Consider the following 17,185-nt stretch of genomic DNA (forward strand, 5'->3'; position numbering starts at 1 on the left):
TGCTATTTGGTAACAGGTGGAGGCCATGCCTGAATGGTTTCTACTTTGGCAGGTTCTGGCCTGATCTTGCCACTCCCAACTCTATATCCCAGGTAGAAGACCTCTGCTATATCCACCTAACATTTGTTGGGCTTAATGGTCAAAATTGCCCTCTGTAGTCTGCCTAGCATCTCCCTGACATGCTGAAGGTGCTCTTGCCAGGAATGGCTGTAGATGGTAATATCATATAGGTAAGCAAGAGTAAACCCTCCTGCTCCTGCTAGGATATGATCTACCAGCCTCTGAAAAGTCACTGGGACATTTTTCATCCCAAAGAGCATCTTTGTGAACTCATACAAGCCAAAAGGAGTCACAAAGGCTGACCTCTCTATAGCACTGGTAGTCAAGGGCACCTGCCAGTAATCCTTGGTAAGATCAATGGTGGTAAGATACTTAGCCTCACCCTGCTACTTTAGGGCTGCATCTGTACTAGGCATGGGGTAAGCATCTGAGTCTGTGTGACTATTTAACTTTCTATAGTCCACACAGAACCTGGTGCTGCCATCCTTCTTTGGCACCTGCACCACTGGGGAGGCCCAGGGACTGTTGGACTCTTGAATTACCCTAGTTCTAACATTTCCTGCATCTCCTCCCTCACAGTCTGTTTGACTCTCTCAAGATTCCTATAAGGGGCCTGCCTCATAGGCCTTTGGGATCCTGTATCCACCTGGTGCTGCACCGGGTGGGTGCACCCTGGTTTCCCAGTGAACATGTCCCCAAACTCCTCTAACTCGGATTTCTCGATCCTCGGTAGGGAATAGCTGCTGGGACACTGTTACCCCTTCCACTGAGGTGTCAGTCTGAGCCTCACTGAGATCAGTTACCAGATCTCCCTCAATCACCTCCTGCAAGCTACTGCAAATACTCAGCACAAGGGCCTCCCTATCATGGTAAGGTTTCATTATGTTAACATGGTACAATTTGTGCCCTGCCTCCTGCCTAGCAGTTCTACCATGTAGTTAACATCACTGACCTTCCTTACAACTTTGTACGGTCCTTCCCAAGCTGCTTGCAGCTTGTTGTGTCTGACAGGAATGAGAACCATTACCTACTGTCCCACAGCATACTCTCTAGCTTGAGCATCCCTGTCATACCAGACCTTTTTCTGTTGGGCTTCTGCCAGGTTCTCCTGGGCCAAGCCCATGAGTTCCCTAAGCCTTGTCCTGACATTTAGGACATATGCCACAACAGACTCCTTGTGAGATTCATACTCACCTTCCCACTCATCACATTTAAATCTAGAGGCCACCTCACCTTATGCCCATACGACAACTCAATGGGTGAAAAACCTGTGGATTCCCAGGGAAACTCTCTGTAAGCAAACAACAGATGGGATAAATACTTGTCCCTCTCCCTCTTAAACTGGTCTGCAAATGCCCATAGCATGGACTTGATTATAGAGTTTAACCTCTCAACAAGACCATTAGTCTGGGGATGTTAGGGGGTGGCCTTCAGGTGCTTCACCCCACAGTGTTTCCACAAACAAGCCAGTAGGTCTGACATGAAATTGGCACCTCTGTCAGTCAGTATTTCTTTTGGGAAAGCTACCCTGCTGAAAACCTCTAACAAAGCATTTGCCACCTTTTCTGCCTCAGTGGAGGACAAAGTCACTGCCTCAGGGTATCTTGTAGCATAATCTACTTCCACTAGGATATACCTTTTCCCTGTGGAACTTGGGGCACACAGAAGCTCCACAATATCCATAGCTACCCTCTGAAATGGCTCCTCAATCACAGGAAAAGGCATCGAAGGAGCCCTCACGTTGTCTCTTGCCTTGCCAACCTTTTGGCACTGCTCACAGGTCCTGCAGTACCCTGTCACATCTTTGGAAATTGCAGGTCAGTACAAGTTGTGCATAATACATCTGTTTGTATGTTTTATGCCCATATGACCTGCAGAGGGAATATCATGGCTATGGCTAGAAGTGCCAGACGGTAGGCTCTATGCAATAGTAACTGCTGTATTTTCTCACCTTCTAGCCCTCCCTCAGGGGTCCACTCTCTATACAGTAACCCTTTGTCCCAGTATACAGATTCCCCTTCCCTTGAGAATCAGATGCCCAACACACACACACACACACACACACACACACACACACACACACACACACACACACACACACACACACACACACCCACACACTCACAGTTAGATTCTCAAAGCTCTGAACATTTTCCCTATGCTCCACCTCCCAGAAGTATATGGGGCGCTCCATGTAAAAGGCAGGTAGAACACTAAAAACTTCAGAGCTTTTTTGTCACCAAAGCAAGTGCCTCTAATCATTGGTTAACATAGTTTCTGTCATTCTTTCTTTATGGATAGGGCTGATTTACTGGGTTTTGCTAAAGACTTAATTTCTGCCTTGCCAGGCCAGATAAAACCTCAGGCAAGAAAAGGAAAAGGATTCTTTCCCATTCTGAAAGGAATTTCCATTCAGAGGAGCAGTCATCACCTCAGAGGATTCGAGTCAGTCAGAACTCATTTTCACAAACATGGGGACAAAATGCTCCACACCGGAAGTATATCCCTCATTGGTGAGATCTGATCATAAACTAATCTCACTGGAAATCCACATCCCGCCCCCACCCCAAACAAAAAAGACCACAGTGAAGAACTTCTCTAAAGCAAACTTCACACTACTCAAGGCTGGTGTGGTATCCTTCAAGGCCCCTGAGCCAGTGGAAACCACAACCAAAGCTATGGAAGCCCTTACAAATGCCTTCTATGAACACCTCCAGGACTGCATGGATCAGGCAATCCCAAATAAAACCAAGACTCTTTCCACAAAGGGCAAACATCCAGTCTGGTGGACCCCAGCCATTAACAAACTTTACAATAAGAGGAGAAAGCTATTACATGATAGAACAAAATCCATAAAAGGGAAGTCACCCCTGATCATTATTAGTAAAAAATACGAGCACTCATAAAATCAACTAAGGCCAATTTTGAGAGAAAAATTGCCATGGATTCAAAGGACAATCATAAGGCCTTTTTTCAGCTATGTTAGGAACCTGGGTGGAAACTCCCAGATATGTAGTCCAAAATGATACAAAAATCACTGAACCCACAGACATTGCCAACATACTGGCAGACAGGTTCAGTGCAAACTTCACCCCCCTCTCCCCCCCTAAAGGGGAGATAACTATCCCAGCAGAGTGTAGCCTCCCAGACATCTCAAATGCGCAGGTGAAAGCTGCTCTCTCTAAAGTTAAAACACAGCATCAATGGGACCGGATGGTGTCCCCGGCTGTGTGCTACACGAGCTAAATGAGGAATTAAACCCGCACATAAGGCAGCTGTTTAATCTCAGCCTTACCACAGAATACGTGCCCAAGGAGTGGCGTACGGCAACTGTGGTCCCACTCCACAAAGGTGGTGCCTCTATGGACCCTGGTAATTACCGCCCCATAAGCTTAACAAGTCTAGTCTGCAAAGCTATGGAGAGGATCATAATGGAGCTCATAAACAAAGATATAGGGGACTTGCAGACATTGGACCCGACCCAGTTTGGCTTCGTCTAGGGCAGATCATGCCTTTTGAACTTGATCAACTTCTTCGAAACAGTCACCAAGGCCATTGATGAGGGAAAGGCAGTCCATACAGCCTACCTTGACCTTGCAAAGGTTTTCGACACAATACCCCACTCGGGTATTGTAGAAAAACTTACCAGCTTAAATGTAAACCCATATGTCACAAGATGGGTTGCAAACTGGCTTAAGGACAGAACCCACAGGGTTAGAGTTGCTGGCGCTATGTCAGACTCCAAGCCAGTCACAAGTGGTGTCCCACAGGGCTCGGTCCTGGTCTCTATTTTTCGGCATCTACTTCTCAGAAGTACAGGCCAACATGGAGGACTTTATTGACAAAGTTTGCAGATGACTGCAAACTGGGCGCCATAGTGGAAAGTGCATCAGACACGGATCTCCTTCAGAAGGGACTCACGGAAACAGATAGCTGGTGCCAGAGCCATGGCCTGAAGTTAAACGCCAAAAAATGTATAGTCATACCCTTCGGGAAAAACAAGGTAACCCCAAGCTACCATATAGGTGGCAATCCACTAGCACAGAAGAGGTTATCAGGGACCTGGGGACCCAGGTTGACAGTGGCCTTTCTTTCGACACTCACGTTGCTAAAGTGGTTAGAAAGACCTTCTACATTGCCCACCTGATCATGAAGGATTCACATCCAGATCTAGTGAGGTCATTGTTCCCCTGTACTCTTCACTTATCAGACCAATGATCGAGTACAATGCCCCATTCGGGATGTATCTCACCCGACATCTGCAGCAATTGGAGAGACCCCAAAAGTTCCTCACCAAAAGGATAAGGGACTCCAAAATCTGTCATATGCTGCCAGATTGAAGAAACTCCAGCTCTATTCAGTTGCATACCGTCTGCTCAGAGGTGACATGTGCCTGACATACAAGGCCATGTCCAACCCGGAATTAATGGACATGCTCCACCTCAAAAAATCCAAATCCATCAAAACCACTAGAGCAAGCGACTTAAACCTTAGCACGGATATAAATAGGATGTGCTGGAGGGATAGATTTATCACTCAGAGACTCCCTATGCTGTGGAATAAAATCCCGATCCATGTGAGGCAGAGCAGCTCGCTGGCTCTGTTCAAGAAAAATCTTGACCTGTGGATGGGAGATCATAGGTTTATCCCGGGAATCATCTCTGTGTCACTGCTGGACAGAGGCACAACAAACTAATGGGCACAGTATTTTTTCATATAAGGGGTGGCATAAGCCACAAAAATTTGGGCTAGGCTTATAAATGCCTTAGGGCAGATAGCCTAGTATAAACCTATGAACCTATGAACCTATGAACTTTCTGATTCTGAAGAAAGCACAGTTTCTGACTTCCATACTGAAGAAAACTCACTGAGATTTTCTCTAATATGATGAACAGTTTTCAGCTGGAGCAGAATGAAGCCTCTGTTACACAGACAAAAGTACAGTTACAGATTCTACACTCATTCCTCCTGTCTTGCCTGCCTTAGAGAACATTTTTTTACTACAACCAGCATGACGCCCATGCACTGGTCCAGTAATCAAGGAGCCTCAATCTTCACCACTAGCACCAGTGAGGAGCATGCACATTGGGGGGAATAACAAGTTCACACACAGTAAAGTACAATGTTCCTTAAGAGCACACAGAGATCACAGTCAGTCTGGGGCTGGTTTCTCCCTTTCTCTCCCCAGCTCCCCAATAAGACTCCCCACTGGCACAACTATGGGGTCTAGATCTCAGCCTAGTGGTCAGACTATAAGGTAGTACTGACTGCCACCAACCACTAATATTAGATACTATAAGGCCCTTCCCAAGTGGTGACCAATTTCACTGTGTAATGTTACTGTTATCCAAATAGGAAGTGTGACTGTGCAGCAAGACTATTGGAGTGGCTTGAACAGTTTCACCAAATACATGCAAGTACTCTCTAAGAGCTTAAATTATGTCTACACAAAACAGCCACAGTTGAAAGGTTTAAAAAAATATTTAATAAATAATAAAAACACAAGACAATTTTCATCAATTCAACACAGTGCTAATCAAGAGTTCAGAGTTCACAGTAATATGTTTTAAAACAATACTTTGGATAGTCTGACATAAATATAGAAAACAGCTAGACTAAGCTGGCTAAATTCCTATCTAACTCTAGGAGAAATACTAAGTTCAAAGTACTACGTACAGAGAAAAGCAAGTGCCTGGTTAGTTGTTGTCACCTTTATACAAAACTCAAAATGCTCAATCTTTCTATCTTAGAAAGTCTTAAGTTGATAACATCCAGTATTGCTGAGTAATTTCACATTACATCATTTTTATCACTTCTCCTGAAGTTTCCCAGGCTCACAGAACTCAAAATTTAACATTTGTTTGTAATCTAGCACCTGCCAGGAAACCACAGCAATAAAGGACACTTTACATATAAAACCCAGTAATTAACTCTTGTCCTAGACAATAGAAAGAATTTCTTAGTCCGGACAGCCTGTCTCTGTGCTTGAGATCAGTCACAAAATGCTTCACTTATAAGCTTTCTTCCAGCAGGGTGCATTGTGGTTACATTTTTGAATCTAGAACATAACACAGTTTTCTTACATTTGTTACACAAGCCTGTGGATCATATTAATATTTACAATGATATAGAATTATTTACAAAATTCTATCTAGCTAGCTGGCAGCCTTCACAACCAGTATTGCCTGATGGACAGTCTTCAGCTTTCAAGAGGTGTGATAAGCCTCAGATACTGAAGCACATTTTTTCTAATACCAAGGCAGGCCCAACAGTCATTTATCTCCCTAAATCTGCTGACATACTGGTCACTGCTTTTAGTTTCATTCCTCCTGTTAAAGGGGCAAAAGCATTAGAAGAGTGGAGGAAGAAAATATATTATTTGAGAATTTTACTTTTTAGCTTTTTAAATTGCCAAGGCTATGTGTTACAGTATTTGTTGGTGACATTTGAAAATATGGAAGACATCATGGTCAACCTTTCCTCTTCTGAGGTAAAAAAGTTCTTTAAATCCTTCTGTGACAACTGTTCCTCAGGTGATTAAACATATTTTAAATTGTGTTTATGATACCACCAATTCTGCTTCTGGGATAATTTTGAGGAGACTTCCCTGGTTTTGTTCTGAAAACCTCACTGATGAAGTCAAATTGGAGATTTTAAATTCTCTCTTAAATAGAGACTGTCTATTTGACCCTTCTGCAACTGATATGCTCAAGAAGTGTGAGAAAAAGGGAAACATACACAGAGTGACACATTTTTTTTCAATTTACCTTTTGGCTTTAGATAATCTCAGACATAGAATCTAAGGGTAATCCATGAAGGCCAACCATAGCAATGAAAATCCATCTTTCCTTTCCAGGGGATTTTCACCTGCCCAGAGAGCCAGATTGCTCTATTCCCCCCATCTTACACAGCATGCTCTTTCAGGGAGTAGTTGAACCAGTGCCTTTAAGTCTTTTAGTCAAAGGTTATTATTCAAGGATTTTTGTAATTCCAAAACCAGAAGGATCCTGGAGGACAGTACTGGATCTTTTGGCTCTTAACCTTGATGTCAACATTCTCAAGTTCAAGATGTTATCACTTCAAAATCTTTTGTCATTGGTCTAACTTTCATGGTAAAGCTGGATCTAAATGATTTCTGTCACCTTATTCCTACTGCCAGGCATTTCCAAAGATGTGTTGTGTCTATCTTACATAATCAGCTCTATGTTTTATCATTTGGGTATTTTCTGCACCAGTGGTATTTGCAAAATGCCAAACTCCAGTCCTTGTTTACTGCAGACACAGAGGTATACACATGTTTCCATATTTGGATGAATGTCTTATCTTTGCAGACTTTTTCTCCAGCTGTCAAAAGTCTCTAACACCTGTGCAGGAGCTTCTACTCAATCTGTAATTTCAAATCAATTTGCAGAAGTCTTCTCCCATTCTGGTTTTCATGGGATGCTTGTTGGATTTGATCTTGGAGAGCTAGCCCCCACAGACAAAGTAGAAATCTTCCAACAGTTTTTCCTGAATTTCTCCAGCATAAACCAAGCTTTAGCATGGGAATTTATCAGAATTGTAGGATATGGAACATTGATGATACTCATGCATCCCTTTGCCAGACTACACATGAGGAAAATACAAGGGTACCTCACATCTGCCTGAACCTAGCATTTACTGCCTTTGACTTTTCAGATTCCTAATTTAGGATTTATAAATTGGGAGATTCATTGGCATGTACACTACATTGCATGCAATCCTGCTCTCCCATTCTCCTTTCTGACCCACATCCAGTCAGTAACCATAAATGCTTCAGACCTGGTGTGGACAGCTGTATCAAAAGGGGTAAAACTGCAAGATTTTTGGGCTCTGGTAGACAGATGGAAGCACATAAATGCCAGAGAGATATTGACAGTTATCTCTGGTGCCCAAAACCTCTCTTAGTGTAAACTGACAATAGCGAAGTGATGTGGTACATAAACAAACAAAGGGATACCAAATTATATCCCCTTTGCAGACCGGCTATGTTGTCCTGGGAGGTATCAGTTCAATTCAGTCTCATTCTTCAGGTTGCATACATTCAGTCAGAGCAAAATCTTATTGCAGACAATCTTAGCAAGACCAGGATAGACCCCCCCCCCCACATGTGGGAACTTCATCCTGGGATCTTCCAAGGTCTGATCCATCAGTGCAGAAGACCTCAAATACATCTGTTTGCCTCCTTTCATGACAGACAATTTGAGAAATTCTGCTCAATGTCTCCTTGCAAACAGATCTAGAAGGCAGATGTTTTTTCCTTCCCATGGATGGGAATGTTTCTATATGCTTTTCCATCCTCTCCACTGATTACCAGTATTATTTGAAAAAAAGAAAAACAAAAGGGTTCAAAAAATGTGTGGTGAGTCCCTTCTGGCAAATGCAGTGGTTCTCCCTCCTCATCAGTCTGGCCAATGGCAATAACCACAAGGTTCCCCACAGACTTGAATTACTCAGACAAGACAGGGGGAGTTTATTATACTCCAGTCTGTAAACTTTTCAACTAACTGCTTGGATGATGTGATTTTAACACCTCTAAGGCACCTTTCTTTCTAAGAACATGCAGCAGGTATTGAAGAAGGCCAGAAAAAACTGCTACTAGGAAATCATATATGAGTAAGTGGAAAAGATTTTATTGTTGAGGCCACTCAAGGAACTAGGATCCTCGGCATGCCTGGTTGCTTCTTGTTCTTGATTCTTTGCGTGAATTACTGTCCAAGGGTTTGTCATACTCATCTGTCAAGGTGCATTTGTTAGCCATTTGTAATTGTCTTCTCTTAGATCTTACAATGCCTAAGAAAAACAGTTTTTGAAAGGGTCTTACATATCTGCCTACCTAGAAAACAGGTTGCTCCTCTATAGGATCTGAGTTTTGAGCTTGAAAAGCTTACTCGGTCTCTATTTAAACAAGTTCACAAGGCTGAATGGAGGTTCTTAAAAAGGAAGATGGTATTACATATTGCTCTGACATCTGCAAGGCAACTATCTGAGTTACAAGCACTTGTGTTGAGTCAGCCCTACTCCGTGCTTCCCAAAGACAGGATATCTTTGAGCACAAATCCCACTCTTATGAAAAAAGACATCTTGGTGTTTAGTTAAGTGAGACTATTCATCTCCTAGTCTTTTATCTTGAACCCAAGAATGAAGGAGAAAGGATTCATCCCTTCTGGTTGCACACAGGCTGCTCAGATACTACACAGATGCAATTCTACCTTTTAGGAAAGCTGAACAGCTGTTTATCTCCTATGAAGGTAAGAAAAAAAGGACAAGCAGTACCAAAGTTGAACATTGATTGTCTCGTGCTGTTATTTTTTGTTACGCTCACCAAAAAAAAAAAACCTTGCAGTTAAGGTTACAGCTCATTCAGCAAGAGCACTGGTTTCTTCTGTGGTTTCTGGAAAGGTGTGCACTCTTGAAATATTTTAGTGCTAGCTGCTTTGTCCTCTGTACATATCTTTACAAACACTGACAAACTCCATTCCTTTTCTAGATCCAGAACAGACTTTCCTAGGACCATATTCCAGGGATCCTTAGTCCTCCATGTTCCTACTCCTATCTAAGCTATGGAAATGTACTCGTATAGCTTAAATTACTGCAGCAATGAGACATTCATGAACACATTACAGTTGTGTAAATAAACTTACCATAACAGTAGATGTCTGCATATTCACTGCAGCAGTGATCAGTATAATGAACGTAGTATAGTTGTGCAAGTAAACATCATAACGGTAGATGTTTGAATGGGTCACCATTGCAGTAGTCATGCATCCCCTCTACCCCTCTTGTCCTGATGTTTGTATACTGTGTTGCCAAGGTGTGGTTATGTTCACCCTTCTGTATATAGTTCTTATTATTTCTTTGCTTCTTAACACTTGTATTCAGGGCTATTGCCTCTTTCTAAGCAAAAATGCACTGAAACTTTTAGCACTCCACCTGACATTTATAATGACACTCCACACACACCCCTGGCAGGTGTACTGCATGAAAGGCACCCAAAGCTTTCAGAAGCTGGTCAGTGCAGAGAGGGTAAACCCATATAGCTTAGTCTACTGAAACAGCTATTCATTAGAACATCTGCTGTTATGATAAGTTTCCTACACAGCTGTACTTTCCTTATCTGGTACCCATTCATTGTGTCTTTTTTTTAACTTAATCAGTACCATCTTCTATGAAGTTACAAAATTCTCGTGTTTCCTATCCTGATATTACATCACAGGAAGACAAAACAAAGCTTTAAGTTTCACTTTCTCAACAGTAAGCAACTTGAAGAAACCTATATAGTAACATTAACAAGCAGATGATTTTTATATTTTAAGATGGTGATATTTTTTTTTTCTTTTAAATGCATTCACATTCGGAATGCATGTACTACAAAAATATGTATTTTTTGCAACATTTTACTTTACCAAACCATTTAAGACCTTTATTTGTGAAGAGTGCAAAAAAGTCAAGTCAGTAATACCAAGGAAGGAAAAAGCCTAGAATGAATGACCCAGCTGAGCAATTCATTGGAATTATCTAACAGCTGTGAAAGAGAAAGTCTAAGACACCATTTTGTACAACTATATAAACTCTAAAAGACAAAGGGACAGATTCAGAAAACCTTGCCTCTCGAATTTGTGTGACAAGCAGGTACTCTCGGGGTGTGTGCGATTCAGAAACCCAGACTCCATGACGTGGGCATTCCAAAAAGCTTAGTCTGTTGCCGTATATGCTATGAATGCTCAATGAGGTCCTGAGCATGATAATGAAGCAAAGTAAAATGGCACAGCAGTTCAGAAACATAGAAATGTCATGCAATGAAGCTGTACATGCCATATATCTTAACCCACAGAATACTTGTGTTCATTTTGACTGAATCACAAAATAATGTTAGTTTCTGCAGCTTTAGTAAATGCATAGCTGCAAAAGTCTGTTTTTGATGCTGCCATGCATGGCACTGTGTGATGTCACACCCAGATGTGCAGGGTCACCCGACTGTGCTTAACGTTTAATGGATTCCGTCACACCAGCATTGTGGATCGGTACCATGTTGACAGGCACAACATTCGAGAAATTTTGGACATATGACAGCCTTGTCTGCACCCCTGTGGGAGTCATGCAGTACCAATCCCAATGAATACTAGGGTATGCGTTGCTTTACCTGCATTTGGTGCCAGGACCTTTCAAGGACCTACTGGGGACATAGTGGGGATTCTCAGGCATCTGCCTTGAAAATACTCCATCATTTTCTCAATGCTATGCATCAGCATGTGAAAAAGCATATGTGGTTCCCACATACCCCAGAGGAGACAGTCAACACCATAATGGCTTTTCTATGATATAGCCCATTTCCTGAGGTACTCTGGGCCAGAGACTGTACCCACACCCCACCTGGTGAACTGGGAAAGAAATACGTGAGCCATAAAGGGATCACTCCATCAACTGAATAGTGGACTGTAATGCACAGGGTACCATCTAAAATGTGTGCACAGGCTACCCAGGCAGTTATCATGACTCCAAAAAAACAACAAAAAAAAAAAAAACACAGAAATCAGCTTTGCCACATGGATCTTAATTGTTTTTAACTTTATTCTGGTACCTCGGCCTTTCACCTTCTGGGAATAAGTCACACAATACCAACTGATCCAGTTTATACACCTTCATGATTATCCGTAAATACTTTAGAAAAAAATTTATTTAGGAAGTATTTTTAAATGATAAAATAAAGCTTTTTTCTAAAGTATTTTATATTTATGATAAAATGTTTAAGTAATTGTTTAATTAAATAATTTGTAATTGGTTTACTGTATGTTTAATTGAATAATCATGAGGCACTTGGTGTATAAATTGGATCAGCTGGTATTGTGTGAATTATTCCTGGAAGGTGAAAGGCCAAGATACCAGAATAAAGTTAAAAACAATTATGATCCATATGGCAAAGCTGATTTCTGTGGTATTTTTTGTTTTTTGGTGATTGGTGTTTGTATAAAGTTACCATGACTCCCACATATGGCACACTCAAGCACATGTACCAGTGGTTTGTGAAGGGTGACTTTCCATGGGGACATCTTGTTGGTGATGCTGGATGTGCCACAGAGCACAGATAATGACACCTATAAGAAATCCATAGAATCAAACACACCATGAGTACAACTGTGCACAATCACAATCACAGACAAGAAACATTATTAAGAGTGTGTGTTTGGGCTGCTGAAGTCATGCTTTCAATGTCTGAATGCATCCAGTGGTGCGCTGTAGTATGACCCTGCCACATCTGCAAAAATAGTGTCAGTGAGTGCAGTATTATACAGTATTATCCTTAGGATGCAGTTACAGCAGGATGGGCATTGCATGGTCAGCAATCCCCAGCACAACAGGCAGCGAAGGTTCAGTCAGAGGATGAGCCAGCAGCAGGGGACAACCAGGCCAGGCAGAGGTGGGCACAGTATGCCATGGCAGTAGCAAAGAGGCAGCAGCTTGCACATAGCTTCAATAATTAGTATGCAAGAGTTATGCAAATACACTACAGTGAAAATGATGTCTGCAAAACCAACAACATGCTGTTCTTACCCATACATAGGCTGGATGTACTGTGTTTCAGATATAGGCAACCCAAATAACAATGTATAAAGGGCAGGTTACAGTTATTAGTAGTTGCACAGGTAGAGAAAGTAGCACAGGACTGCATGTCTTTCACAGGAAGACTGTTAGTGCTGAGGAGTATGAAAGTGAAAAGTGTTTTTCTGAAATGTCATACTGGGGCTTTTAATGATAACAATGGATGGTGTCAGTAGAGATGTGTGATGCGCTGGGGACTGTGGTGGTATGAGTGCTGTTCTTTGAGGACACAGTGAGAGCAATAGCTTTATTACTGCAGGTCGGCCTTTGGTTTGATATACAGTGAGAGCTGGTTGTATCAGGACTTACAGTGCATGTACCTCAACCCGTTAGATGCTGGTGTGCTGCATGACCTTCATTTATATCTACTAGGAGACATGCCAACATGACAATGTTCCTGACCACGGGGACAGCCTCTACTGGGAGTAGACGCCTCCACAAAAGATGCTGATGTGGAAGTGCTATTGCTGCAGCAGCAGGATCTCAGTCATCCTTGGCCACATTGGCTAACATCTGGGACTGTAGTAGAGTACTGTTTCCATGAACATCCCTTCATCACTGGTGGATGAAACAGAGGAGACATTGGATAGTCCAGTGTGTGATTCAATCTATCCAAGGGATCACACATAGGGGACATGCACTCTCATAGGTCATTGTACATACCCCGTATCACCATTACTGTCTCCAACTTAGTTGTGGTGGCAGTAGCCTGTGATTCCATATTGGCCCTGCAAATACCTTGGATTGCAGCCACTGACACACCAACCTCAGTGGGAGGGTAGTAACCATGTCTCAAGTGCACACCATTAACAACACCCCACCCACCCCCATGTGACCTCTCTGCCATGAGTGCTAGGGACAAATTCAGAAATCTGTCTACTGGATGGCTAGCATACTGCCTTGATTGCTATTGCCCCCATCAGTCATTCCTCTCTTTGATGCTTGGGTGCCCGGGGTATCCACAGACACAAAGGCCGTGTCCATTGTCTGTGCTGTGGATGTGATGATTACATTCTGTGCATCCAACACACATTCTGTATTCCCTAACTGTTACAGCCAATTCCTACCAGTATTATCAGAGTCTACAGGTCCTCCAACTTCAGGTAAGGACAGCTCCACAGCCCAGGTGCCAGTTAAAGAATCATCTGGGGGGACACCTAAGCACAAATTATCCAGTGTAAGTATGATCGAGCACTACAACTATACATGCAACTGAGAGTTTTATAAACATGATGATATAAAGTAACACCCTTTCTGATTACCTTTTCAGATGGATGCTGCTTTTGCATCCCCTATGTAAGTGCATAGCATAAGTCAGACATCTTTAATTAAGTTTTATACTAAGAAAGATACACAGGAATTGTATGTGGGACTCCGTATGCAGGGCATCTGCAGTAGATAGTCGCCAGGGCCCAAAATCCAGCATCATATGGTGGTTCTCTACAGAGGTGCTACTCCCTTTCAGAAAGAAGCCAGAAACTCCTTTGTCTTCATGAGATGTGATACACTGGATTGTCCACCACCTTTTGACCTATATTCCCATGCCAGAATTTCTGCTGTTTGCGTGGCATTCCATATCATATCAGTGGCCTTATGGCAAAACATTTTGTAATCAGGGTCTTGCTCATCAACTGCATTAACATTAGTTGCAATCTCAGCTCAGGCACAGGCAAGGTAGAGCTGGTCCATTCAATACAAGTCGAAGAGCCACTGACAATGGGGCCTAGGGCTTAGAGTATCATCTCATTTTCTGTATCTGAGAATTGTGCCATATATGTGGATATTAATATCCCAGCAGATGCACTACTCAGTTTGTGTTTGGCCTGCTTATTAGGCATTGCTCTGTTGGTATGGAAAGCAGTGGAATTAACAGCCTTCGTCTTGCATGGCCCTTACAAATTCTAACACCAGTATTGTTCTCCTTGGCCATATAGTATGCTGCTTTGTGTACCTGACAGTTAGCTATCTGTATCCACACTCTTTAAGTAATGTCAGGCATCTTGCTTCATTGAGCACATGCCCTCTCCAAAACAGTCACAGAACTGCAACTAGCCAAGGACACATTTCTGTTTCTACCACTGTTATAAATATTTTGGCTACTGACATATGTGCAATCTCTGCAACACTAAAATTGTATTGAACATTGCCCTGATTATGTGCTCAGGGGTGTGACTCTATCCAGCTTAACAATCCTGTAGCCCAGTAATAGTTGTACCATTGCAATACTCCTGTCAGTACACTTTGTCTGACACATTTAAAAGTACTGACAAATTGCATTCATTTTATTCAACAGGCTGAATAGCAGTTAAAAAGCATCCATAAGAAAAATGAATAGAGTTGTAAGAAGTAACACCTTATACAAGTAGAGCTATTTTTGCTGAATACGTTTTTTTCCGAGTTGCTTTAGATAGGAACAAAACTCTATGGTGCAGAGGTTTCTTCTTTAGCACAATGAGGCCCTGTGATCCCATCATGCTTATATCATGTAGGTTCACCTGGCTGGGCACATGGGTTATGCTAATTATAGCTCAGCTCATTACAGCTTATGAATCACTCAGTTTGCACAATGAGGATACCTGTAAGTTTTGTGCATATGGCTCCTCAATGCTGTGCACAAGTCTGGATCCCTGTGGACAGCATAGTTTTGGTCCAGGTCATGCTTTAGTCATATGCACATGGAGTTGCTGTATAGCCTGATTTCTTATCATCATAGGAATACAGAGCTGTCATGTTTCTTACCTTAAAGTGCTGCAATGAAGCATAATATTACAGTACCTATATTTTTCAAGCCCACCATCTATCATGCAAATGAGGTACCCTTTGATAGCCATCATAGCATGGCATTTTCAGCACATGAGGCCTAATTTTGGCACCTCTTCTCTGTCGTTTTTCCTGAGGTTCTTCATGGGGGGACATCATGGCTAGAGAAGCTGAGCATAGTGTTCCTGCACAGCTGATGTGAGGAGGAATCAAACACATTTCTTTATCTCTTCCTCAAGGATTACAGACAGAGGCTTATACAGGTGGGCCATAAAGGGTGTCAGTATAAGACTGAATCCTGGAATAATTTAGCCCATGTTGTCACCCATGCAACTAGCATACCACATGAAAGAACAGTGCTTTCACCATCACAGTGACATGAGGCATCACATTCCTGACCTCCGTGGCTGATGGAAAGAATAAAGCTGAAGAGCAAACTACCTATGCACTGTAACTAGACCTCTTATATTAGCTATACATTTAAACTGGCACTGCATGCCATTCACAATTATTACACTGTGCTCATTTTATGTCTATAGCACCTGAAGATATCAAAAGGAATAGGCAGTTGTACAGGAGAAGATTGTAACATGTAAAAGAGCATGGAGTTATACATGTTTTCTAATATCTTGCTTTCAACACTAACAGTTGAAGGAACTAATTCCAAAAATGCACAGCTTTTACACCAGTGCTACTTCATCATTACTGCCACAGCTGAAAGATAGCAGTATGACTGTTCATTGTTATTCGTGTGTTTGTGGATGCATCCTCTTGCATCTGTGGATAAGTGGATCAGTATGGTAACACTCTGCTCCACATTGTGATGATGTCTTTGAATTTAATCCCCCTCCCCCAGTTGTGTTATTATGAAAAATATTTAAGGCTTATTTTTTTGTCTCATTATTGTAACTGCAGCATTTGATGGGGCAAGTATGCAAGGTCATCATTAGCTGGGGGGACATGTTTCGCTTTAAAAGAGAAGTTGTTTCCTTTGCATAAAACCTGCAAGAAAATTGTATGACTGACCAGCCTGCTTTCTTTCTATAAGTACACTTCTTTCAGACATTACTGCATCTCAGACTACAGATACATGTTGGTCTATCTAAACAGCACGTGACGTGAGTCCACTACCTGTCAGACTACAAGTAATGATGGCTGCTGGTTTAGGTATCTCAGTATGTATATATATATGTATATATATATATATATATATATATATATATATATATATATATATATATGTGTGTGTGTGTGTGTAAGTATATATATATATATATATATATATATATATATGTGTGTGTGTGTGTGTGTGTATATATATATATATATATATATATATATATATATATATATATATATACACATATATATATATATATATATATATATATATATATATATGTGTGTGTGTGTGTGTGTGTGTGTGTGTGTGTGTGTGTATGTATGTATATATATATATATATATATATATATATGTGTGTGTGTGTGTGTGTGTGTGTGTGTGTGTGTGTGTGTGTATATATATATATATATATATATATATATATATATATATATATATATATATATATATATATGTATATAAAACAGAAACAGTAGTGCCCAAAAAGTCAAAAATGAGAAAAATAATGCCCTTCCACGTGGAACTGACAAAATTCAAAATTGAAAAGTACTCACAGAAAACTTCTGCTGAAGGGGGTACAACGACACAGTTGTGTCGTTAGAAATCTAGTCCATCAACAAGCAT

The 17,185-nt window shown here is 41.5% G+C and overlaps 1 protein-coding gene across 1 annotated transcript in view; it reads right to left on the reverse strand.

The window, feature by feature from the left end:
* The window catches only part of LOC122800030, a 938,706-nt gene that overhangs the window by 740,325 nt on the left and 181,196 nt on the right, over positions 1 to 17,185 (reverse strand). The gene's annotated exons all lie outside the window — the stretch shown is intronic.

This window comes from Protopterus annectens, chromosome 1.part0 (genome assembly GCF_019279795.1).
Source record: "Protopterus annectens isolate FY-2018-M chromosome 1.part0, PAN1.0, whole genome shotgun sequence".
NCBI classification, from domain to species: Eukaryota; Metazoa; Chordata; order Ceratodontiformes; family Protopteridae; genus Protopterus; species Protopterus annectens.